The sequence below is a fragment of the Urocitellus parryii genome, chromosome 1, assembly GCF_045843805.1.
Source record: "Urocitellus parryii isolate mUroPar1 chromosome 1, mUroPar1.hap1, whole genome shotgun sequence".
NCBI classification, from domain to species: domain Eukaryota; kingdom Metazoa; phylum Chordata; class Mammalia; order Rodentia; family Sciuridae; genus Urocitellus; species Urocitellus parryii.
The window spans coordinates 27,774,824-27,800,727 of record NC_135531.1 but is presented as its reverse complement, the minus strand read 5'-3'; positions in this window follow the sequence as shown (position 1 = coordinate 27,800,727).

The window sequence follows — 25,904 nt, the reverse complement described above, 5'->3', positions numbered from 1 at the left end:
ATGTTGCCTGGAGACAAATTACAGCATCTGAAGCTTGATATCATCTATGATATTTTTTAAAATGAAGGAACATTATGTACAAAGTTGCTTATTACAGTGATGGCTTCCTTTTTTTGTGTATCAAATTAGAAGCATAATAACTATGACCAAATCTAATAAAAATAAAAGCTAAATTTCCACAAAATGCCTACTAATATATACATGGTAGTAATGAAACATTTTAAAAAAATTGTTCAAAATTTTGTAAAATACAAACTATCCATCAACTCAGAAATAATAATGCCTCAGTGTTCTGACTTCTAAAAATGCAAAGGAAAAACAAAGCTTGAAACCATGTAGCTGTCAGCCAATGTGGTTTCAGATACCAAGTTTTGAGACATGCTGCCATTTTTAACCACTAAATTAGCACAACACTTTAGTCAGGTTTTAAATTTGAGACCTATATTTGTTTTAACCTGTCCTCAAGTTGAAGTTAAATTGGAGAATATTTTAAAAAGAAGACCCATTCTTTAATAATAGTTCTGGCAACACCACAGCTGTTATTGAATATTAAGCCTGGAAGAGGAGGAGAGAAATAAATAAATATAATAAAAATATTACAACAATTCTGATGCATTACAATATATTCGACTTTTGTAACTTAGAGTTTTCTTGTCTTGTTTTAAATATTAGCTGGCATATATCTCCCTTAAGCCTTGAGGGTTGTCTGTTTTACCTTCATGCTTTAGAGCTGTTGATTTAAAGGTGTTCAAAGTGGATCCTATGAGTTTTATGCCAGCAATGGTTACAAATCCTACAAAAGAAAACAGACAAAAAAGGTGAAGCTTTTGAAATAAGAATTTGTGCATAATTAGATCACTAAAGCAATAGACTGTGATTCATACTCTATATAATTATTTGTTTAAGAACAACGTAAATATCATTCAGGGATAGGATGATACAACTGAAAATATTCCTGATAGAGATGCAAATGTGTTTTATGGTTTGGTACACTTACCCATCTACTATTCAAAGACAACTTTTATGACCACTAGTATGTACATAAAATTTATGGAATAATGACAAAAAACTTGAATTTTCTTTGTTACCAAGTCAATTAATTATGAGATATGGGATACAAGTAATTTAATAATGATTTTAAGAAAAAATGTTATATTAGAGTTGAAATAGCTTTGTTTATTTTAAGACAATGGATGCCACAAATCATAAAAGAAAAAATGAGCCAGAGATAGTTTATAAATCCATTATTATCATGAATAACAGAATGATAGATGATCCCAGATTTCTATCTTCGAGCACATGGATGATTGACACATTTATGGTTCTAATATGATTGCAGCAGATACTGATTCTGTGTTCTGAATCATTTCATTCTACCTATGTGCTCACCTGTAGGTATGCTATACATACTTTGGAAGGCAGTCAGTCCCAGATTTAGCATTGCATGCCTCTGCTTTTCTTCTTCATAATCTTTTCTCAGGTAACAGAGTATCTGGTAATGAAAAAATACTACTTTGAAATATAGGGGAGGTAATGCAGTTGTTATAAGTTTCAACTAATAGGAGATCAGAGGCAGTGAATGATACCCCAGTCTCGTCATCTTAAAATGGCAATGATCAGATATGTGTTCCAAATGATTTCTCAGAATGCCCTTAAAGAATTGTGTTCACATTGCCCAAATCAATAATTTGCTCATCAACACACTTTGCTGGATTAATTCATTTCTCTCCTTCACTTCTAAGCAAAATAGCTGCTTGCAAATGTTTATCCCAGAATCTGCTTTTGAAAGACCACAAATTAAGAGAATGTGGATAAGAAAATGTCCCTCCCTCCCTCCCTCCTTCTCTCTCCCATTAATGGACTTATAAGAGAAAGAATAAAATGGAAATCCACATATTTTAACAGTATAATCTTTAAAAATTACTAAAAAATAGATTAGGTGTAAAGAGGATATGAATTGATGGATTCTAAAATTTATACAAATGGGATTGAATCAAAATAAAAAGCTTCTGCACAGAAGAGGGAACAATTGTTAAAGTAAAAGGACAACATACAGAATGAGAGATAATATTTCAAACCATAAATCACACAAGCAATTATTATGTAGAATATAAAAGGTACATCTGGTATTCTATAGCAAAACCAGCAAATAACCAATTAAAAAGTGGACAGTGGACCTAAGTAGATATTTATCAAAAGAAGATAAACAAATGCCAAACAAATATATGAAAATGCTCAAAAAATCAGGAAAATGTCAATCAAACCCACAGTGAGATATCACCTCTTGTAGTCAAAATGTCATTATTAAACGACTAAAGAAAACCAGATCTAGCTAAGGATCTATGGGGAAAAAAATGTACTTATACACTGTTGGTGAAAATGTAAGTTTGTGCAACCATTATGAAAAAGAGTAGAAAAAATTCCTCAAAAAGTTAAAAATAAATATACTAGACCCAAGGTGGTGGGCCAGAGGGAGGCAGCATTCTGTGTCACTCTATGACCTGGGACTCAAGTAGTGAGAATACTGCTTCTCTGCTAGTGATATTCCTGCTCCTGTGTAGGAATCACGGCCACTGTGCCCATGCAGTCCTCAGCATCAGAGTAGGTTTCCCAACTACTGTCTCATGCAGGGACTACCTGGTACCGAAAGGAACCATTGGCCCCAGCAACCACACAGAATTTTCAGCCACCCACCCAAGTGGAAATGCTGGACAAGGCTCCCACGCAGGACACCCAGCAGCTTGCACATGAAGGAACTCTGGCCAACACTCCTATGTGGACTCACATCTACCAAAGTAGGGCTCCCTTGGTCACCTCTATTTGGGGACTCAGTAGCAACAGCAATACTTCCCTACATGCCTTAGCCTGCCTGCACCTTGGAACTACACACAGGCTCTAAAGTCAGACAACAAGCTACACACTGCATACCACAAGGCTGTCTCTGAAATCATCATTCAACACCATCACTTGGCTCCCTGCACTGGACCCGACACCCCATCATGGAAAGCAAACACCTCTATCTTGGATAATCTTCATCACCATCTTTAGCAGGGTCAACTCCCAGGTTGAAACTCTTGCTGGCCAGTTACTCAGTTTCTAACTCCTCCCTCTCCCCAGCAGCTGCTAACTGGGCACAGGGAGTGCCCAACACAAAACAGCTGTCAGCAGGGCAGGTTCACAGCATGCACAAAGTGCCATACCCAAGAGCCCAGAGATAAAGTTCCCTGGTTAGGAAGTAGTAAGGGAGAGGGTGAGTGATACAGTTTAGAGACTAACACACAGACCAGAAACTGGAAGGTATTCAGACAAGATAAGGAGATAAGACCAGGTGCTCACAACACATGAGTGGGTACCAAAAGAGATCCTTGAGGTGCAGTCTCCCTTTAGGGAATGAAGGGTCCCACACCCCACCTTCAGGTGCCCTCCAACAGGACTAACTCCCCCACCCTGGTTGCCTTCACCATCCTGAGGGGGGGGGGATACCAGCTCACAACAGACAATCCCCACCTACTTGATGAGAAGGGGGAAGAAAAGATTCTGATCTCCAACCAGAACAATCCCTGTTTCGCCCTTCAAGATTTTTTTCTTCTCCCTCTCTATTCTCCCACCCTCACATCCCCAACATATGGAAAACCAAGTAATTTGCATTAATTACGATTTTGAGGACTAGAACATCTTAATAGTATATGACAGTTGTGTTGTTTATTCATTTTTTCCATGAAGTTTTACTGTCTTAACCTTTTTTTCCTAAATATGAATGTGTACATACTCTAATGTTTTCCCACTTACTTGTCTATCCCAAATTACTTCCTTTCTCTTCTCCTACTACTAATCATTCTCTTTAGATTTCTCTTTCACATTTCCAAAGATATAATAACACTATATCCTCACCTCCTGCCTCCTTAGCATATCATCCTACTCCTCACCGCCAGTTCTTTCACCACTGTCAGAAATTGTAGACCCTTTACAAACCTAGTGATTGTATTATAGGTAATAATTGAATTCACCATTTCTGAACATTATAGCCAAACTGTACACGTCTTAATAGCAAATATTTATTTTTAGGGTGTACATTGTTCATATTGGGATCTGCTAACATTGTCCTTCTCCTCAGAGGAGAAGTATTGAAACCCTACAGAGGCACTGTAACATAGAATTAAAAAAGGGAACACCTCAGTTCCACAGTGTTAGAAGGGAAGACACTCAAGTGACATAAAAATATAAAAGAAGAAGTGCCCCAAACAAATCAAGATATCATATTATTAGAATCCATGGCCAGCACAACAGAAGAAATTACAGAGAAGCAATTCAGGATGTACATAATTAAAATGTTCTGTAAATTAAAGGATGATATAAGAGAGCAAATGTAGACAACAAAAGATCATTTTAACAAAGAGCTACATAAACAAATATAGAAAGCAGAAGATTACTTCAATAAGGAGATACGAGGTTCTAAAAAAAACACAAAAATCCTTGAAATGAAATAAACAATAAATCAAATTAAAAGTTCAATTGAAAGCATCATCAACAGATTAGACCACATAGAAGACAGGACCTCAGACAATGAAGACAAAATATATAATCTTGAAAAGAATGAACATCCCACAGTGAAAATGGTAAAAACAACACAAAACAAAACAAAAACAAACAAACAAACAAAAGAACAACCCATAAGCAGAACATTCAAGAAATATGGGATAACATAAAAAGACCAAATTTAAGACTTATTGAAACAGAGGAAAGTATAAAGTTCCAAACCAAAGGAATGAGCAATCTTTTCAATAAAATAATATCAGAAAGTTTTCCAAACATGAAGTATGAATTAGAAAATCAAATACAAGAGGCTTAAGAACACCAAATGTACAAAATCACAATGGATCCACACCAAGGAACATTATGAGGAAATTATCTAATATACAGAATAAGGAGAGAATAATAAAAGCCAGGAAAGAAAGAAATCAGATTACATACGGGAGGATACCAACTAGATTATATGCAGATTTGTCAACGGAGTCACTGAAAGCTAAAAGATCCAAGAACAACATATATTAAGCTCTAAAACAAAATGATGCCACCCAAAAACTTCATTTCTAGCAAAAATAAGCTTTAGATTTGATGAAAAGAAAACCTTCCATAATAAACAAAAGTTAAAATAATTTACAACACAAAAGCCTGCACTACAGAATATTAGCAAAATATTCCATGAAGCGGAATTGAAAAACAACAATAAAAATCAGCAAAGGTAAGTATTATGCTAAAATAAAACTGTATATATATATATATATATATATATATATATATATATATATTATGCTAAAAAAACAGTATATATATATATATATATATATATATATATATATAATATCAAAGGAGAAAACAAGTCAATTTAAATACCAAAAATAAAAATGGCTAGGAATACAAATTACGTCTCAATAATAACCCTGAATGTTAATGGCCTAAACTCACTAATCAAGAGACATAGACTGGCAGATTGGATTAAAAAAATCAAGATCCAACAATATGCTACCTCCAAGAGACTCATCTCACAGGACAAGACTTCCACAGACTGAAGGTGAAAGTTGAGAAACATCAACACTCACTTTGAATGTGGAGTCAAGCAGAGGTTTCCATCCTCATATCAAATAAAGTAGACTTCAAGTCAAAGTTAATTAAAAGGAATTTAAAAAGGACATTTCAAGGCCAACTGATTCGCGCGGCCTGCCCTGCGGCTACAGAAGGCATGGCGCCTCAGTGAAGCCATTAATTAGCAAGCAGGGAGGTTAGGGACTGCCATTAGGTGGAATCCCGCCAGCCAAGCCCACAGGGACCCTTGGGCCGAGCACGGGATCTCAGAAGGGGAAGGAAGCAGTACAGTCCCATCCCCCACAGCGGACACTCCACCGAGGCAGTCAGCGGCCACCATCCGGGAAAGCTGAAGGATACACCACCACTCTCCAACAGCTTGCAACATCAAAACAGCCAGCAGCAGGACCCCGGAGATCTAGGCCAACTGATTCGCGCGGCCTGCCCCGCAGCTACAGAAGGCGTGGCGCCTCAGAGAAGCCATTAATTAGCAAGCAGGGAGGTTAGGGACTGCCATAGGTGGAATCCCGCCAGCCAAGCCCACCGCCCACGCCCGGAACAGGCCCAGCGACCGGCCAGCATGGTAGTCACGACACCCCAATTGGAATAGGGACAGAGCAGAGCCGCCTTCCACTCCCGGAACAGGCCCAGAGAGACGCCAGCCTGGTAGACACGTCACCCCAATTGGAGTAGGGGCACAGCCGCCGCCCGCACCTGCAAGGGAGACTTTTCAACTATACAAGAACAACATAAATAAATAGGGGGTAAATTTCAAAAACACAACAGTTGCACCAAGCAGAAAGAAACGCGAGCAGTATGAAGAGACAAGGAAAGAAAGGACCACAAGCAATGCAGGTCAACTCAACTTTAAAAGAGGTAATAGCTGCAACAGATGGAATGTCAGATAAAGACATCAGGATTTATATGCTTCAGATGATCTGGAGTCTCAAGGAAGACATGAGACAGCAAAATCAGACAATGAAAGATCACATTGACAAACAAATCCAGGAAGTAAAAGATCAATTTCACAGGGAGATAGAGGTAATAAAAAACAAACAAATTGAAATTCTAGAAATGCAGGAAACAATAAACCAACTTAAAAACTCAATTGAGAATACTACCAGCAGAGTAGATCACTTAGAAGAGAGAACATCAGACAATGAAGACAAAGTATTTCAACTGGAAAAGAACATAGACAGCTCAGCAAGTCTGCTAAGAAACCATGAGCAGAACATCCAAGAATTATGGGACAATATCAAAAGACCAAATTTAAGAGTCATTGGGATACAGGAAGGCACAGAGCTCCATTCCAAAGGAATAAACAGTCTATTCAGTGAAGTAATACGAGAAAACTTCCCAGACTTGAAGAATGAGACAGAATCCCAAATCCTAGAAGCCTACAGGACGCCGAATGTGCAAAATCATAAGAGATCCATACCTAGACACGTTATAATGAAGATGTCCAACATACAGAATAAGGAGAGAATTTTAAAAGCTGCAAGAGAAAGAAAGCAGATTACATTTAGGGGTAAACCAATCAGGATAACAGCTGATCTCTCAACACAGACTCTGAAAGCTAGAAGATCCTGGAATAACATATTTCAAACACTGAAAGACAATGGGTTCCAACCAAGAATCGTGTATCCGGCGAAATTAAGCTTCAGGTTAGAAGATGAAATTAAAACCTTCCACGATTAACAAAAGTTAAAAGAATTCGCAGCTAGAAAACCATCTCTTCAAAAAATCCTTGGCAAAACATTACAGGAAGAGGAAATGGAAAATAACATTGAAAACCAACAATGGGAGGTAGGACAGTAAAGGGGGGAAAGTAGTCAAAGAAGATAACAAATCAGGTTTAGTGACATCAATAAACAAATATGGATAGAAGAACAAACCATATCTCAATAATAACCCTAAATGTTAATGGTTTAAACTCACCAATTAAGAGACACAGGCTAGTAGAATGGATCAAAAAACAAGACCCAACAATATGCTGTCTACAGGAGACGCATTTGATAGGGAAAGATATACATAGACTGAAGGTGAAAGGTTGGGATAAATCATATCACTCATATGGACCGCGGAAACAAGCAGGAGTGTCCATACTCATATCTAATAAAATAGATTTCAAGCCAAAGCTAATCAAAACGGATATAGAAGGACACTTTATACTGCTCAAGGGAACCATACACCAACAAGACATAACAATCATAAATATATATGTCCCAAATAATGGTGCAGCTGTGTTCATCAAGCAAACTCTTCTCAAGTTCAAGAGTCTAATAGACCACCATACAATAATCATGGGAGACTTCAACACACCTCTCTCACCACTGGACAGATCTTCCAAACAAAAGTTAAATAAGGAAACTATAGAACTCAATAACACAATTAACAACCTAGACTTAATTGACATATATAGACTATACCACCCAACATCAAGTAGCTACACTTTTTTCTCAGCAGCACATGGAACCTTCTCAAAAATAGACCATATACTATGTCACAGGGCAACTCTTAGACAATACAAAGGGGTAGAGATAATACCATGCATCTTATCTGATCATAATGGAATGAAACTGAAAATCAATGATAAAAGAAGAAAGGAAAAATCAATCATCACCTGGAAAATGAACAATAGGTTGCTGAGTGATCAATGGGTTTTAGAAGACATCAAGGAGGAAATTAAAAAATTCCTACTGTTAAATGAAAACACAGACACAACATATCTGAATCTATGGGACACATTGAAAGCAGTTCTAAGAGGAAAATTCATTGCTTGGAGTTCATTCCTCAAAAAAAGAAAAAACCAACAAATAAATGATCTCATACTTCATCTCAAAATCCTAGAAAAAGAAGAGCAAAACAACAGCAAAAGAAGTAGAAGGCAAGAAATAATTAAAATCAGAGCTGAAATTAATGAAATTGAAACAAAAGAAACAATTGAAAAAATTGACAAAACTAAAAGCTGGTTCTTTGAAAAAATAAATAAAATTGACAGACCCTTAGCCATGCTAACGAAGAGAAGAAGAGAGAGAACCCAAATTACTAGCATACGGGATGAAAAAGGCAATATCACAACATACACTTCAGAAATACAGAAGATAATCAGAAATTACTTTGAATCCTTATACTCCAATAAAATAGAAGATAGTGAAGGCATAGATAAATTCCTTGAGTCCTATGATCTGCCCAGATTGAGCCAGGAGGATATAGACAACCTAAACAGACCAATAACAATAGAGGAAATAGAAGAAACCATCAAAAGACTACCAACTAAGAAAAGCCCAGGCCCGGATGGGTATACAGCAGAGTTTTACAAAACCTTTAAAGAGGAACTAACACCAATACTTTTCAAGCTATTTCAGGAAATAGAAAAAGAGGGAGAACTTCCAAATTCATTCTACGAGGCCAACATCACCCTGATTCCGAAACCAGACAAAGACACATCAAAGAAGGAAAACTACAGACCAATATCTCTAATGAACCTTGACGCAAAAATCCTCAATAAAATTCTGGCAAATCGGATTCAAATACATATCAAAAAAATTATACATCATGATCAAGTAGGATTCATCCCTGGGATGCAAGGCTGATTTAATATACGGAAATCAATAAATGTTATTCACCACATCAATAGACTTAAAAATAAGAACCATATGATCATCTCAATAGATGCAGAAAAAGCATTCAACAAAGTACAGCATCCCTTTATGTTCAAAACGCTAGAAAAATTAGGGATAACAGGATCATACCTCAACATTGTAAAAGCAATCTATGATAAGCCACAGGCCAGCATCATTCTGAATGGAGAAAAATTGAAGGCATTCCCTCTAAGATCTGGTACAAGACAGGGATGCCCTCTCTCACCACTTCTGTTCAACATAGTCCTCGAAACACTGGCCAGAGCAATTAGACAGTCAAAAGAAATTAAAGGCATAAAAATAGGAAAAGAAGAACTTAAATTATCACTATTTGCAGATGATATGATTCTATACCTAGCAGACCCAAAAGGGTCTACAAAGAAGCTATTAGAGCTAATAAATGAATTCAGCAAAGTGGCAGGATATAAGATCAACACGCATAAATCAAAGGCATTCCTGTATATCAGCGACAAATCCTCTGAAACGGAAATGAGGACAACTACTCCATTCACCATATCCCCCCAAAAAATAAAATACTTGGGAATCAACCTAACAAAAGAGGTGAAAGATTTATACAATGAAAATTTCAGAACCCTAAAGAAAGATATAGAAGAAGACCTTAGAAGATGGAAAAATATACCCTGCTCATGGATAGGCAGAACCAACATCATCAAGATGGCGATATTACCAAAAGTTCTCTATAAGTTTAATGCAATGCCAATCAAAATCCCAACAGCATATCTTGTAGAAATAGATAAAAGAATCATGAAATTCATATGGAATAATAAAAGACCAAGAATAGCAAAAATAATGCTAAGCAGGAAGTGTGAATCAGGCCGTATAGCGATACCAGACTTCAAACTATACTACAGAGCAATAGTAACTAAAACAGCATGGTACTGGTACCAAAACAGGCGGGTGGACCAATGGTACAGAATAGAGGACACAGTAACCAACCCACAAAACTACAACTATCTTATATTTGATAAAGGGTCTAAAAGCATGCAATGGAGGAAGGATAGCATCTTCAACAAATGGTGCTGGGAAAACTGGAAATCCATTTGCATCAAAATGAATCTGAATCCCTATCTCTCGCCATGCACAAAAGTTAACTCAAAATGGATCAAGAGCTTGATATTAAATCAGAGACATGGCATCTGATAGAAGAAAATTAGGGTATGATCTACAAACTGTGGGATTGGGCTCCAAATTCCTCAATAGGACACCCATAGCGCAAAAGTTAACAACTAGAATCAACAAATGGGACTTACTCAAACTAAAAAGTTTTTTCTCAGCAAAAGAAACAATAAGAGAGATAAACAGGGAGCCTACATCCTGGGAACAAATCTTTACTCCACACACTTCAGATAGAGCCCTAATAACCAGAATATACAAAGAACTCAAAAAATTAGACAATAAGATAACAAATAACCCAATCAATAAATGGGCCAAGGACCTGAACAGACACTTCTCAGAGGAGGACATACATTCAATCAATAAGTACATGAAAAAATGCTCACCATCGCTAGCAGTCAGAGAAATGCAAATCAAAACTACCCTAAGATACCATCTCACCTCAGTAAGATTGGCAGCCATTAGAAAGTCAAACAACAATAAGTGCTGGAGAGGATGCGGGGAAAAGGGCACTCTTGTTCATTGCTGGTGGGACTGCAAATTGGTGCAGCCAATTTGGAAAGCAGTATGGAGATTTCTTGGAAAGCTGGGAATGGAACCACCATTTGACCCAGCTGTTCCCCTTCTCGGTCTATTCCCCAAAGACCTAATAAGAGCATGCTACAGGGACACTGCTACATCGATGTTCATAGCAGCACAATTCACGATAGCAAGATTGTGGAATCAGCCTAGATGCCCTTCAATAGATGAATGGATAAAAAAAATGTGGCATTTATACACAATGGAGTATTACTCTGCATTAAGAAATGACAAAATCATAGAATTTGGAGGGAAATGGATGGCATTAGAGCAGATTATGCTAAGTGAAGCTAGTCAATCTTTAAAAAATAAATACCAAATGACCCCTTTGATATAAGGGGAGTAAACAAGGACAGGGTAGGGACGAAAGTTTGAGAAGAAGATTTACATTAAACAGGGATGAGAGGTGGGAGGGAAAGGGAGGGAGAAGGGAAACCGCATGGAAATGGAAGGCGATCCTCAGGGTCATACAAAATGACATATAAGAGGAAAGGAGGGGTAAGACAAGATAATACAAATCGAAGAAATGATTTACAGTAGAAGGGGTAGAGAGAGAAAAGGGGAGGGGAGGGGAGGGGAGGGGAGGGGGGATAGTAGAGAATAGGACAGACAGCAGAATACATCAGACACTAGAAAGGCAATTTGTCAATCAATGGAAGGGTAACTGATGTGATTCAGCAATCTGTATACGGGGTAAAATTGGGAGTTCATAACCCACTTGAATCAAACTGTGAAATATGATGTAATAAGAACTATGTAATGTTTTGAACGACCAACAATAAAAAAAAATAAAATAAAAATAAAATAAAAAGGACATTTCATACTACTTAAAGGAACAATTCATCAACAAGACATAATAATAAAAAAATTATATTACCCAAACAATGTAGCAATTGCATTCATCAAACAAACTCTTCTCAAGTTCACGATGAAATAGATCAGAACACAGTAATTCTGGGTGACTTTAACCCACTTCTTTCACCATTGCTTAAATCTCCAAATAAAAGCTAAACAAAGAAACTATAGAACTCAATAATACAATCAAAAACTGAGACTTAATTGATATACATAGAGAATATTTTATCCTACAATGGATGAATACACTTTCTTCTCAGCAGCACATGGATCCTTCTCTAAAATAGACCATATATTATGCCACAAAGCAACTCATACCAAATATATTTTGACCCAGCATTCCCACTCCTCAGTCTATACCCAAAGGACTTAAAGCAGAGATGCAGCCACATCAATATTTATAGCAGCACAATTCACAATAGTTAAACTGTGGAAACAACTTAGATGCCCTTCGGTAGATGAATGAATAAAGAAAATGTGATATATATATATATATATATATATATATATACACACACACATACACATACATAAATATATATACATACACACACATACATACATACACACAATGTCATATTATTCAGATAAATAAATAAATATAATCATGGCATGTGCAGGTAAATATATGGAGTTGAAGAATATAATGCTAAGTGAAGTTAGCCAATCCCAAAAAACCAAATGCCAAACGTTTTCTCTGATATAAGGAGGCTGATTCATAGTGGGCTTGATAGGGTTAGCATGGGAGGATTAGATGAACTCTAGGGCAAAGGGGTGGGAGGGGAAGTGAGGGGGCATGGGAATAGAAAAGATGGTGGATTTAGATAAACATCATTAACCTAAGTACATCTATTCATGAAAATGTAATTAACATAAGATAAATAGAACTAGAAAAGAACAACCATAGCTCTGACTTTTGACAATTGGTAGAGAAAGATGTGTGTATCCTAAAATTAGGTCACCTCAGTACATCATTTCAATACATCATAATCTTTTATCTGAATGGTTCAATTCAGTACATCAACTAATTGAAGGATTTTTAGGAGAGTTTCTTTTCTCTAATGCATCCAAAATTCCAAATGAGATTCAAAGCAAATTGTGGATGGTTAATATGACTTTAGCCATCCTACAAACTCAAAGACTTTATCTAACACCCCCATTAGAGGACTTCTACTATATTCATGCAAAAAAAAAAAAGTTCTAGAGTCATTTACCATTTAAAATTCAAATGGCATGAACTATTTTGACACCAAATAATGAATCATCCACTTTGGGAACATCCAACTCAATATTTCAGGTATATCCTAATGGAAATACCTACATATCTAACCAAGAAATTTTCAAAGTACTCAAAACTACAATAATTGAAAACCCAGAAGATATAAATATAAAAATGCAAACTAGTCACTAAATTTAATCTAAGTACAGCAAAGCAAAATATGAAGGTGTCATATTTGATGATGTCACTTCTCAGAGACAGAGCACTTTTACCAAAATGTTTAAACACATTTGACATCACAGAATTTAAAGTGATGGAGGATAGAAAGAAGGCAATGCATGATAGCACCATCACAACAGGAGGCTAAGTGTCAAAGAAAAGCAATAGTATAACAAAGAAATATCACATATATTTTAGATATGTGATTAAGGTAAGAAAAGCTAGCATACTAATGGGCAGGAAAGTCATTGAGACAATGTTAAAGGTATTGCTGCAAAAATAAGTGATCACATGAAATTTTCAAAAAGGGAACTTGTTTGCTCAGTCTGAGCAATCCCATAATTCTGAAAAAAAAATGTCCTGAGTATAATAATACAGAATGTCAAACGCCCTATGTTTTTTTATATTCTATTTTAGAATATTTTTTATATTCTATTTTTCTGTCAATGGTAGATTAAGACTTATCTAGATAGCATTCTTCCAAATGCCTCTGTACACAATTCTGCCATATCCATAAATGTATAAACCAAAGGGCTTTTCTACTGTCACATTGAAAACGTATGCTTATCAGAAAGTCAAAAGGCCAGGCAGAAAGAGGATAACACAAAATGAGGTGAGGATAAGTTTTCATAGGCAAAATAAAATAGTAATCCCATCAAAAAGCAATGATCCAGAAGAGAAACTATTCATGATCTGAAGGATGTTCTAATACATCCATTTTATTAGAAATTGTTAATAGGATTAATGTTACATCAGTCTCCAGAAGAGGCTGCTTCATGGTTCAATGCACATCTTGAAAAACAAAGAACACAAAAAGAAACCAGATGATAAGGTGGGAATAACAGTGGAGACTTTTCCTGATCAATCACTTAGAAACTAAACTTAGAAAACAAATTTTTGTTTTTGTTAATGACTTTATTAGTGTATTATAGTCATGAATATTAGTAGGGTTCATTTTGACATATTCATAAATGAATATAATTTGTTTCATATCAATACCCTATACTCCATCTTTCCCACTGTTCTTTTTTCTCAGATCTCTTTCTTTTACTCCACAAATCTTCCTCCTGTTCATTGATTTATTTTTAATTGGTGCATTATAATTATATATGAAAGAGGAATTAATTATATTCATACATGCATATAGCATAAATAGTTCTATTTCACTATGGATTATATTACATTTCTCTCTCCATTCCACATCCCTTCCTATAATCTACTATTCTTTCTTCTATTTTCATGAGGTCTCCTTTTTATCTTCCTTATTTCTATCCAGCTTCCACATATAAAAGAGAACATTCAACCATTGATATTCTGAGTCTGGCTTACTTACCTTAGAAAAATATTCTAAGTTTCACTCATTTACCAGCCAATGACAAAATTTCATTCAAATGGCCAAGTATACAACATGTAAAATGTTGAACATTCTTATTAATTTTAAATATATATATATAAATTATATATATATATATATATAATTAATATACACACACACATATACATATATATTTCAAGATTTCCTCTCACCATAAGTGAAACTGCAAACATCTGTGATATAAATAATAATACATTCTGATAAGAATTTAGGGGAAATGAAACACTTATACATTGTTTGTGGGACTGCAAACTAGTACAACCATTTTGGAAAGCAGTGTGTAGAGATTCCTGAAAAAGTTAGAAATGGAATTATCAGATGATCCAGCTATCACTCATTGATATCTATCCAAAAAGCTGAAGTTAGCATAACAATGACACATGTATTACAATGATTGCACCAGTCCAGTTCAGAATTGCCAAGTTATAAAACATGTCTAGGTGCTGGTCAATGGAACAAGAAAGAAAATGTGATACACATAAACAATGAAAAAATAACCAAATATTTGAACCAGGAAGATAAAGAAATTGTTAATCAAAGTACATTCAATTTTTTTTTTAATTTCCTACTTTACCTAACAAAAAATGATAATAATATTTTCCATGCTCAAAAGTATTCTTGTTATAATTATTAATGACCTTGTATTCAATTACTTACAATTAGTAAGATTATTGATAGATTAAAGTTATACATTTGACCAGTGGAGTAACAGTTATGTCTAAAGGGCATGTGCTACTTATATGATACCATAAATGTCTTTTTTTCTATAAAACAAAACTGTTTCCATCCATCTCTTTTGTGCATCTATGCATCTAAGTATTATTTATCAATAACTCAGTATGCATATCTATTATCCATCACTTATGTACTGTTAAGGTCTGTAAATAAGTCAAAAATAACACCTGGTATTTTGCCAGAGAAATGTTAGAGTTCGTAAACAAGTCTGGATGGTGCCTGGCAAAATGTCAGAGGGAGTGGTTTGAGAAGTAACAAAAGTGAGCCATTAAGTGTGGAGATTCCTTATTGGTTGATTGATGTATCTATTTATGCTAATTAAGATAAGCTGTGCAAAATGTATAAATAGCTCTGTTGCCCTACAATAAACGGCTCTTAGTCCTGCTGTATCAGTTTACACAAGTTATTCGTCACCCCCCCGGTTATTCTGCTGCAGCCGGACCCCGACAATGTACCAACCTTTTCTGTAAATCTTCCTGAATAGCAGGATCCTACAGCACAACTCATCTTTGCCAGTTATCTCATTTGTGGATCATTAGAGTGATTTGAATTGTGCATAGTGAGTCACTGGCAGAAAAAAATAGGAAAGACTGGGTGTCTTACTTCTCAGTAGAAATTTATTTCAAATTCATCACACAAAAGCACTGAGAGTTTAAGGAAGATTCATAAAACATTCTACCAGGGCTGACGTGTACTGCTGCAACCAGAGAGATTTTGATTCTTAAGCAGAAAGGTGGATGTGGAGATTAAAAAAAAAAAAAAAAAAAAGAAAAGAAAGAAAGAAAGAAAGAAAAAAGAAAGAAAAAAAACTTGTATTTCAGTTAGAGGGTGATATTTGTATCTGGAGTTCTACAACATCAATAGAAGCAAAATAAGTGTATTACTGTATCAGATGCAGACAACATTAGAAACTGTAACACAAGTATAGGGAAGGATAGCAATTCTAAGTATCACACAAGAGAACACCATTTTGAAAAGCACTGAAGAAAATTAAAAGTGCCATGAAGACTAAGAATCTTGAGCGCTTGGATTTTTTATCTGTATTTTATTCATTTACTTATTTTATTTATATATGACAGTGGAATGCATTATAAATCTTATTATATATATAGGGCACAACTTTTCATATCTCCAGTTGTATACATAGTGTATTCACACCAATTTGTGTTTTCATACATGGACTTTGGATGATAATGATTATCACATTCCACCATCATTAATAACCCCATGCCCCCTCCCTTCCCCTCCAACCCCTCTACCCTATCTAGAATTCATCTATTCTTCCCATGCTCCCCATCCCTATCCCATTATGAACCAGCCTCCTTATACTAAAGAAAACATTCAGCTTTTGGTTTTTTGGGTTTGGCTAACTTCACTTAGCATTATCTTCTCTAACTTCATCCGTTTGCCTGCAAATGCTATGATTTTATTCTCTTTTATTGCTGAGTAATATTCCACTGTGTATATATGCCACATTTTTTAATCCATTCATCTATTGAAGTGCATCTATTGGCACAAGAATTAAAACAAAGAATCAATAAATTAGATGGACTCAAACTAAAAAGTTTCTTCTCAGCAAAAGAAACAATCCGTGAGTTGAATAGAGAGCCTACATCTTGGGAGCAAATCTTTACCCCTCACACATCAGTTAGAGCACTAATCTCTAGGGTATATAAAGAACTCAAACAGCTAAACACCAAAAAACAAATAATCCAATTAATAAATGGGCCAAGGAATTGAACAGACACTTCTCAGAAGATAATATACAGTCTATCAACAAATATATGAAAAAATGTTCATCATCATTAGCAATTAGAGAAATGAAAATCAAAATCACTCTAAGATTTCCATCTCACTCCAGTCAGAATGGCAACTATTAAGAATACAAACAACCATAAGTGTTGGTGAGGATGTGGCAGAAAAGGTACACTCATACACTGCTGGTGGGACTGCAAAATGGTGGGGCCAAAATAGAAAGCAGTATGGAGATTTATTGGAAAATTGGGAATGGAACCACCATTTGACCCAGCTATCTCTCTCCTCTATCTATACTCAAAGGACTTAAAAACAGCATACTACTGGGAACATTGGATTATATTAGCAGCCTTCAAGTCTCATACAGAGGGGCTTGTGGCTTGTTGAGATTGGTAGAGCAGATTAGTTTTTATTTTGTTGCTCTTATTTTTGTTTGGGTCTTTGATTATTAACTTGATAGATTTCTTTCTTTCTTTCTTTCTTTCTTTCTTCCTTCCTTTCTTTCTTTCTTTCTTTCTTTCTTTCTTTCTTTCTTTCTTTCTTTCTTTCTTTCTTTCTTTCTTTCCTTTCTTACATCTTCTCAGATTAAGCTTTTGACTTTCTCTCAAATTTCCTAGAAAAATCTTGCTCCATATACAATTTCTGACTGGATTAATTTTTCCAGTGTATTCATCATTTTGTTTGGAGAGCAAAGTGAAATTAATAGAGACCTTCAGAAAAGGTTGATATTTATGAGTCATATCCAGAGTCAAATTTAATATCAGTTTTGACTTACTACCAAAAATTTTGATACTTTGCTAGAATCCTACCAAATACTGAAGGTGTTTAATGAAATGAAATCTTTATATCACTGTCCATTATGTGCTATGGGGCTATGAATTCCTCAAAATTATGGGCCTCATTTACAATCATAAAAAATGTTTTCTTCACTTCTAATAATATATAATTCATTATCTGAGTGATTATATTAATTTTTTAATTTGTAGATGGAAACAATACCTTTATTTTATTTATTTTTATGTGGTGTTGAGGATCAAATCCAGTGTTTCACATATGCTAAGTGAGCACTTTATCACTGAGCCACAACCCCAGACCCCTAAAAATATTTTTAATAAGGTCAAGGGCATGGTAATTTAAAATAAATTATAAATTATCCAGCTTTTGTTTTGCTTTGTTTTCAAATGGCACATATAAGTGGAAAAAGGCAACAACAATAATTGTAGCCAGATGTTGATAAATGTGCATTCTTTTACCCATTAAACTAGACATAAGGAATTAAACTGTAGAGGCTACCTTGAATTTATAATTATGCTTATTTGAATGTCTTTTAGTATAGAAGGATCAATCAGACTATTCAATTTAGGAGCAAATGTATGGATATTAAATACCACAATTTTAGAAAAAGCAATTGATGACAGAAAATTTAAATAACCAAATGTGATTATAGGGGTTAGTGGCACCACTGTTAACAGGAAGAGATTTTTAAATTGTGTCCCTGAGTGCTTGGTTTAGTGTTCTGAAAGGTTCAAAATCAGGCAAAATGCAGAGGTTTAAAAAATCCCCACCCCAAAATTGAATATAATTGATATCATTCACCATTGCCTAATATGTGGATTTTGTTCATTTTTATTTTTCTTAATCTTTGTTCAGGTTTCTATAAATTTAATATTAAAAGAAAGTTGAAAGTTAACATATTTCACAATATTAAGAGGATAAATAAAATGAAATGAGATTATGAATTAATCAAAAGTCAAAAAATATAATATTTGGTAGATTTTTCAGATATTAATTTATATAATAAAAGAAAACCATTAAATGGATTAAGTGGGAACAAAATAAATCGTTTTTTTAATTTGTTCTAATTAGTTATACAAGGCAATAGAATGAATTTTGACACATTGTATGCCAATGGAGCATAACTTTTAATTCCTCTGGCTGTACATGGTGCTGAGTCACACCAGAAATATAATCATACATGTATAAAGCGTAATAATGTCTGTTTCATTCTACAAAATAAATCTTTCCAGGAAGATGATTGCCTAGAAACAAAAATGAGTATTAAGCTTGATATCTGGAGGAATGCTCTTTAGCAGGGAACAAAGTAGGCTCTAGAGTTAGATGTACTGGAGTTTAAAACCTTGGACATCGGATTTTAACTCTTCTGAGTTAGAAAAGTGTTTTAACTTACTGCTCAGTTTCCTTATCAGTAAAATGGTAGTGCAATTTTATATTGGTTGTGGTTAAGATATACATTGAGAAAAGTTGCTTGAATATTTCACGAGAAAAACAATTTAAAGAATGAAACAAACCTTAATTCTTCCCCTTCCTGCTCTGTTTCAGTTACAATTCACAGACAGTAAAATGTGTTAGTTTCCCAAAGCCATGGGCACATTGCATCATGTCATTGACACATCCACCATTGGAGAGTGGACATTACTAAAGGCAATTCTCTGAGTCTCAAAATTGTATGCATTAAAACAAGTCTGTGTGTGTGTGTATGTGTATGTATCTCCATATATGTAACATAATATATAAACATATATGTTTTATACACACACCACACACACACACACACACACACACACACACACACACACACATATATATATATATATATATAGAGAGAGAGAGAGAGAGAGAATTATAAATATAACTATATTGTGATTTCTCAAAATACTAAACATTTAACTACCATAAAATCCAATACAGAATTATATATAATTGTTCACATTTTGGGGCAATATAAGAAATAACATGTTTATGTTGGTATAATAATTACTGTGGCTTTTAACTTGCTCCAACAGGAAGTTGAAATTATAAAGAAAGTGATGAACAATTTGCAGTTCAACAATTGTGGACAACCTTTGGTTTGTAAAACTCGAATATTTACTGTTTCATCAAAATTTTATAACAAAGAATCTTTTATTACAATTGTATGTAATTACTTCCTCTTAGGGTATATTTTGTGTAGCCTCTAAGATATTTGATGTTTTGATTATTCCTTTTGTGACTCTTTACTTTGCAGTCAACTATGACTATACAATGAGCAGCAGGATATAGTTGGAATTTGCACATAGTAGAAATTTATTAAATTTTCTAAATAAATAAATAAAGTAGTATCTTTGCTCATTCATCACCAATAAAATTTTAACCAAAATGAATTTGTGTTATATTTCTTTCATCTTAAAATTATTTAAAACTTTATAATTATTTTAAAATTTTACAGCTATTATAGAAACACAATGATTAAACTTTCATCATTGGAAAACAAACCTCCTTCCTCTTGTTCACAGATTCAAAATTGAATTGAATTTTCTTCTGCATCTTTCTTTTAAAGAACAAAATCAGTTTAGATTCTGTTATTCACAATTGGAGACAAGTTTTTTTTTTTCCCTATAAACCTACAAAAACAAAGGCTGAACATACTTTTAAAACCTAGTAAAAAGCAGTAGAGCACTATGCAGCCCATTATGATACATGGTGGTGTAATCAAGACAGTAATGCAGATAAAGACAAGTGGGACTAGTGTTGGTGCCATATGGAAAGTGGTCTTGGCAAATCTGCAAAGATAAGCATAGCTAAACATAGAATCACAGGCCTGGAACTCTCAATCAAAGTTTAGAATCTTTAAAATTCAGTGAGTTTGATGAACACTCTAGATCAATTTGGGCGTCTGCATGAACCATTGACTAAAAACAAGATATAACTAGAAATAGACTAGAACTTGAAGTCTGAGTTGCCCAAATTCCTGAACAGTGATGTTGCAGGAATCTGACCAGTCAAGAAATGGCAAATGGCATTTGGAGAGGGTGAGAAAACAAACTTCATGTTCTGCTGGCTGGCCCAGAGGAAATCAAACTCCAAATCTGGAGCCCCCATTCCCAGTTTCTCATAACATTTATAAGCTCTCTGGTGCAATAAAATTTCTGGTCCACAGGATAGAAGGCTGTGTGGGGGGTTTTCTAGCAGAATGTGTGTTTACAGAAGCAGACTGTGGTAAGGGGAAAATCTGGCTGTTCTCCCAGGCCTCTGATGAATTTCTAGCTTTGTTCCCAAAGCATCAACAGGACTTTCAATTGGGAGTAGTGAGACTCCTAGGGATAGTTATTTACAAGCAAAAAAAGTAGGGACCTATGGTTAATTAGTTTTCCTGAAGAAGGGCTGACAGAAGGGGAGAAGAACTAACCCTTTCGTCAGGCACCATTTTTTCAAGAAAGCATTGTTATAATTTTATTTTACAACCTGTCCCGGTTTTTGCATCCATCACCTTGATATGGGTCTTGCAGATAAGGAATGGGTCCTTGTTATTCCCTATGTTGAAACAAGCAGAGAAAACAATTTTGATTTAAAGAGGGACAGTGGCAATACACTTCTCCAAAAAGAAGGGGCCCCAGAACTGGTTGTCTGTGGGAGTCAGTATGTCCTGATTTTTATAGATCCCAGAATCCCCCATTTTAATCCTTGTCTTCCTTTCTTCTCCATGTGCCCTAAGGGCCAAAAAGGGTAGGAACACAGGAGATAGCAACCCGTTGTGCCAGGAAGAGCAATCCTGGAACAACTAGCAACCCGTGGAACTGGGAACTGGTGTCCTAGAGATTAGTCCAGTTGTCTTTTCTTTAACAACCAGCCCTCAACCTCTCAACCCCCATTATGCATTACCTACACTTCCTGACTTATCTTTGCCTCTGCCTCAGTTTGCTGAGGAATGTGACATTTCCTGTTCACTCAGAACAGATGGGCTTGCATGGAGATTGCTTTCTGGCAAAGAAATTGTGGGGAGTGAGTACAGTGGGCTCCCTTTATAGAATGAAGTGTTTCCACCACCCTCATCTACCTGTCCTCTTACAATTGTATAAGATATTATTTTCTGGAAGACTGTCACAAAATACAGTGTGTCAACTTCTCATTTAATTTTTTTTTCAAACATGGTAACTCTAGAGTCCACCTTTCCAAAATCTATATAACACTCCTTTAGGGATCATAGTATTAGTCATTTGTATTTAGAAAGTCCTCCTCCAAGAAGGATTTAGTTTTTAAATAATTTATAATGTGGAAAGTGGATTATATGTCAAAATAAGTAAGAAAATACTCTAATGCTCCCTACTTGACCTAAAATAATACATTTACAGATATGATTTTGTTTAAGAAAGCTATTCTGACTTTTCTAGTCATTATTTTTTAGTTGTACTTTACTTCTCATTTTATCCTCTTTTTTGTGTTATTTTTGCTAGAGAAAAATTTATTTACTACTCTTTCTTATGATAAATTTTGACTGGTAAATAAATTTCTATTTCTGTAACATTTCTGGTGCTTGCAATAGGTTCCACTATGCTGTGGAATGATTTCATGCCACTTGATATAAAAAGTTACAATTTAGAATGACAGAATTCTCTTAACCTCCCATACTCTGTAGTATTTTATCATAGTGAGATGAGACAAGATTCCCTGCTTTGCCAATTTTCTTCTGGATTCTTATTTTGCAAAACTTGAATAACAAAATCCACAGACAGTGAATAGAATAGTAAACTGAGCAGGATTTATTTAAGCAAAAAGAGATAGAACTCCCTACTTGAGGGAGTTGGTCTAATAGCAGAAATAGCCATTTTGGTGTGCTATCTTAGGGGATTATATATGGTTTGGGTAGAGCTTGGAGCAATGTCTATATTAAATAGGCATTGAAAACAGCACAAAAATAATTGGTCAAAATCTATGTAAAAGAGCCATTGACAAAGTATAAAGGCTTATTGGTTGTTTCTGTTAGTTTAAATTTTTGTATAACTCCCATCTGGGTTCACTCCCACCTTCTCTTTTCCCACCTTTAGTTGTCTGCTGCTGGGACAAAGAAGAGGACAAATGAGGTGAGCCTCCTGGTCTTTTATATTTGAAATAGGCCTTTGATGGTGCTTACTACCCTTTCACCTTCAGGTGTGGTTTCTGCCTCTGAACAAGACTTCAATTGGGATCCATCATTTCAGATTGACCATCATTGATTGATTGTTTTTATTTAATAGTTTGCTTCTAAGTAATAATAAACTACAGAGCACTTTATTTATTTTCCTTTGAAGAGTTCTATTTAAAGAAATTGTGTAGGGGGGTATAATATGGTTTGACATTCACCTACCACATATTTATAATTCTGATATGATCCATTTTTCCTGTAGATCCACAATTCTATCAGGTATATTTTCTGTTCAGACTGAAGATCATATTTTAGCATTTTGTTGGAAATAAAATCTTACAGCTTTTCTGTATACTTATATTATCCCAGTTTAAAATAAATAATTTGAGAATACAGAATTCTGAGGGTTTTTTTTCCTTTATAATTTTAACATAGTTTTCTCATCGCTTCTAAAGAGAAGTGGATGTCATTCATATGATTGATTCACTGAAATCAGTGTGCCTCTCACCCACTCATACTGGTTTGCTTTACTATGTTTCTTTAATTTTAATATATTTGACATTTTCTTTTAAACTTTGTTTACGAATTCATTGACTATAGGAACATCCAGATATACTAGAGTGTGTGTGTTCATTAATGTAATAGTGGTGTACTTTATAATATAGCCCTTGCTGCTCTGCTACTGCAACTTATTTTTTAAAGAACATTTTTTTTTCTCCTCTTCTCTCCCTGTTCCTTCCTAATTTCTACAATTCTCTAATCACAGGGAAACAGGATTACTGGATTATCTTTCTTCTCCATTTTTGGCAGATTTATCTGTTCTTGAGTACACACCCATTATGAAAAAGAAGTAATTCAGATTTTGGGGATGATACCAGAGGATCTCAGAAATCACTATTTCCAAAATTAACAAGTAGATTGTAACTCCAACTGAGAACATGTGGAATGTAGCTTTTGAATCACCTCTTTAAAGCCCCCTGTTACTGCTTATGGGCAGAATCAAGCTTCTAGGACACAAGTCTCCTGTGTTTCTCTTTTGCCAGCAAAGCAATAAATATTTTTTCTTTTCTCTCAAGACTGTGCCCACATTATTGGATTGGCATGTGGAACAAGTCCTTAGTTTTCTATAACATTAAAGCACTAAGTAGGTCTTCCTAATCTTAGATGTGGTGTTGTTTCATTTTTTGTTTCTTAAAGTATTTTTTAGAATTTTAAACATTTGGTCTTCAAACACATTTTATGTTAATTTCATTCTTTTTATACATGATCAGCACCTTAAAATTCTAAATCCAAATTCCCAAGTCCTGCAAAATCTGAAATTGTTTGTCTACATGATGTTCAAACAATTTTGAAATTTGGAATTTTGGATTAGGAATGCCCAATGAAATGTATGAAGATATTTCAAAATCTAAAAAAATTGAGATGCTTCTGATGCTAAAAATTGCAGATGTTATACTTAAATTTTAATTACAATTATATATATGTAGAAATTTTTGATGGGTCTTACATAACATTGAAGCTATTAGATTTTTTCTCATTTTTTTTTCTCTCTGCTCATTTCTTCATGTAATTTTCAATATTTTGTTCTTATATTCTCTGATGTTTTGTTTTGAAGTTACTGTTAAACCCATTAATTAACTTTTTAAATTACAGTTGTTGTAATTAACATTTCTAAAACTTGCATTTGCTTCTCTGCTATAGTTTCCTTCATTGTGTCTTACTTTTCACTGAAATTCTTGAACACAAGATCATGCACCACACAGGGCTTTAGGTCAGTACAGACTGGTGATACTTTAACCATTGTAACATTCACATAGTACAGTGCTTATAATGTTGCTCATGGAAAGAAACCTACTTCACTGCCAGTCATTGTAAAGTGTAACATCTACAGTACATAATATTTGATACGGATACTAAATGCTTATATTGTGATTTGGTCATTCACTACATCTTTTAGCTTTATTTTAGAGTTTACTCCTTCTTACACACACACACACACACACACACACACACACACACACACACAGAGAGAGAGAGAGAGAGAGAGAGAGAGAGAGAGAGAGAGAGAGAGAAATTACCATAAAACAGTATGACATGATGCATGGGTATCAGTTTCATATATTCTGTTCACTATGTTTTCAGGTTGCATCAAGAGGTGCATCATGTACTTGACATATGCCATCAAGGTTTGTACAAATGCACTTCTATGTATTTGAATATCATGCAAGGATGAAATACTACTAATAATGCCCCTCTCAGGACATATTCCTGTCTTTAAGTACCACATTTTTAAAATTAACTTCACAATGTTTCTGATAGTTCAAACATGTGAGGTATCTAATTATCTATTCCAAATTATTGCTTTTTATCTTTTTTATATATAAAATTTTTTGTTTATTCAGAAATTCTATGTTATATACATGTGTATACATATACATGTTTAAGTATTATATATGTGTGTGTGTATGTGTGTGTGTGTGTGTGTGTGTGTATGTGTGTGTTTATGTCCCCCCTTTGGTGTGGCATTTGGTATCAAACTCAAAGCCTCATGCTCACTAGGAGAGAACACAGCCACTAAGCTATATCCCCAGCCCAAAACTTCATATGATTTTAAGAGTGCTGGGTTTTATTCTGACCCAAAAATTGTTGACAGATTCTTTTATTTTCATCAATCCTGGACTTTTCCTTTAGTTAAAAGAACCAATGCTAGTCTTATTTTTAGTTCTAGAGTGTTCTGTTTTATATCTGTTCTCCACTATTGAGACATGGCCTCTTCTAGACACCATTCAAATGCCTAAGTGTTCAGGAATGTTTTTCTAATGTGCTGAGCCAGAATCCCAATAGTCAACATCTACTTTGATCTCTGGCATTTTTATTCACTTCCTGGATCTAAAATAATTTCTCCCT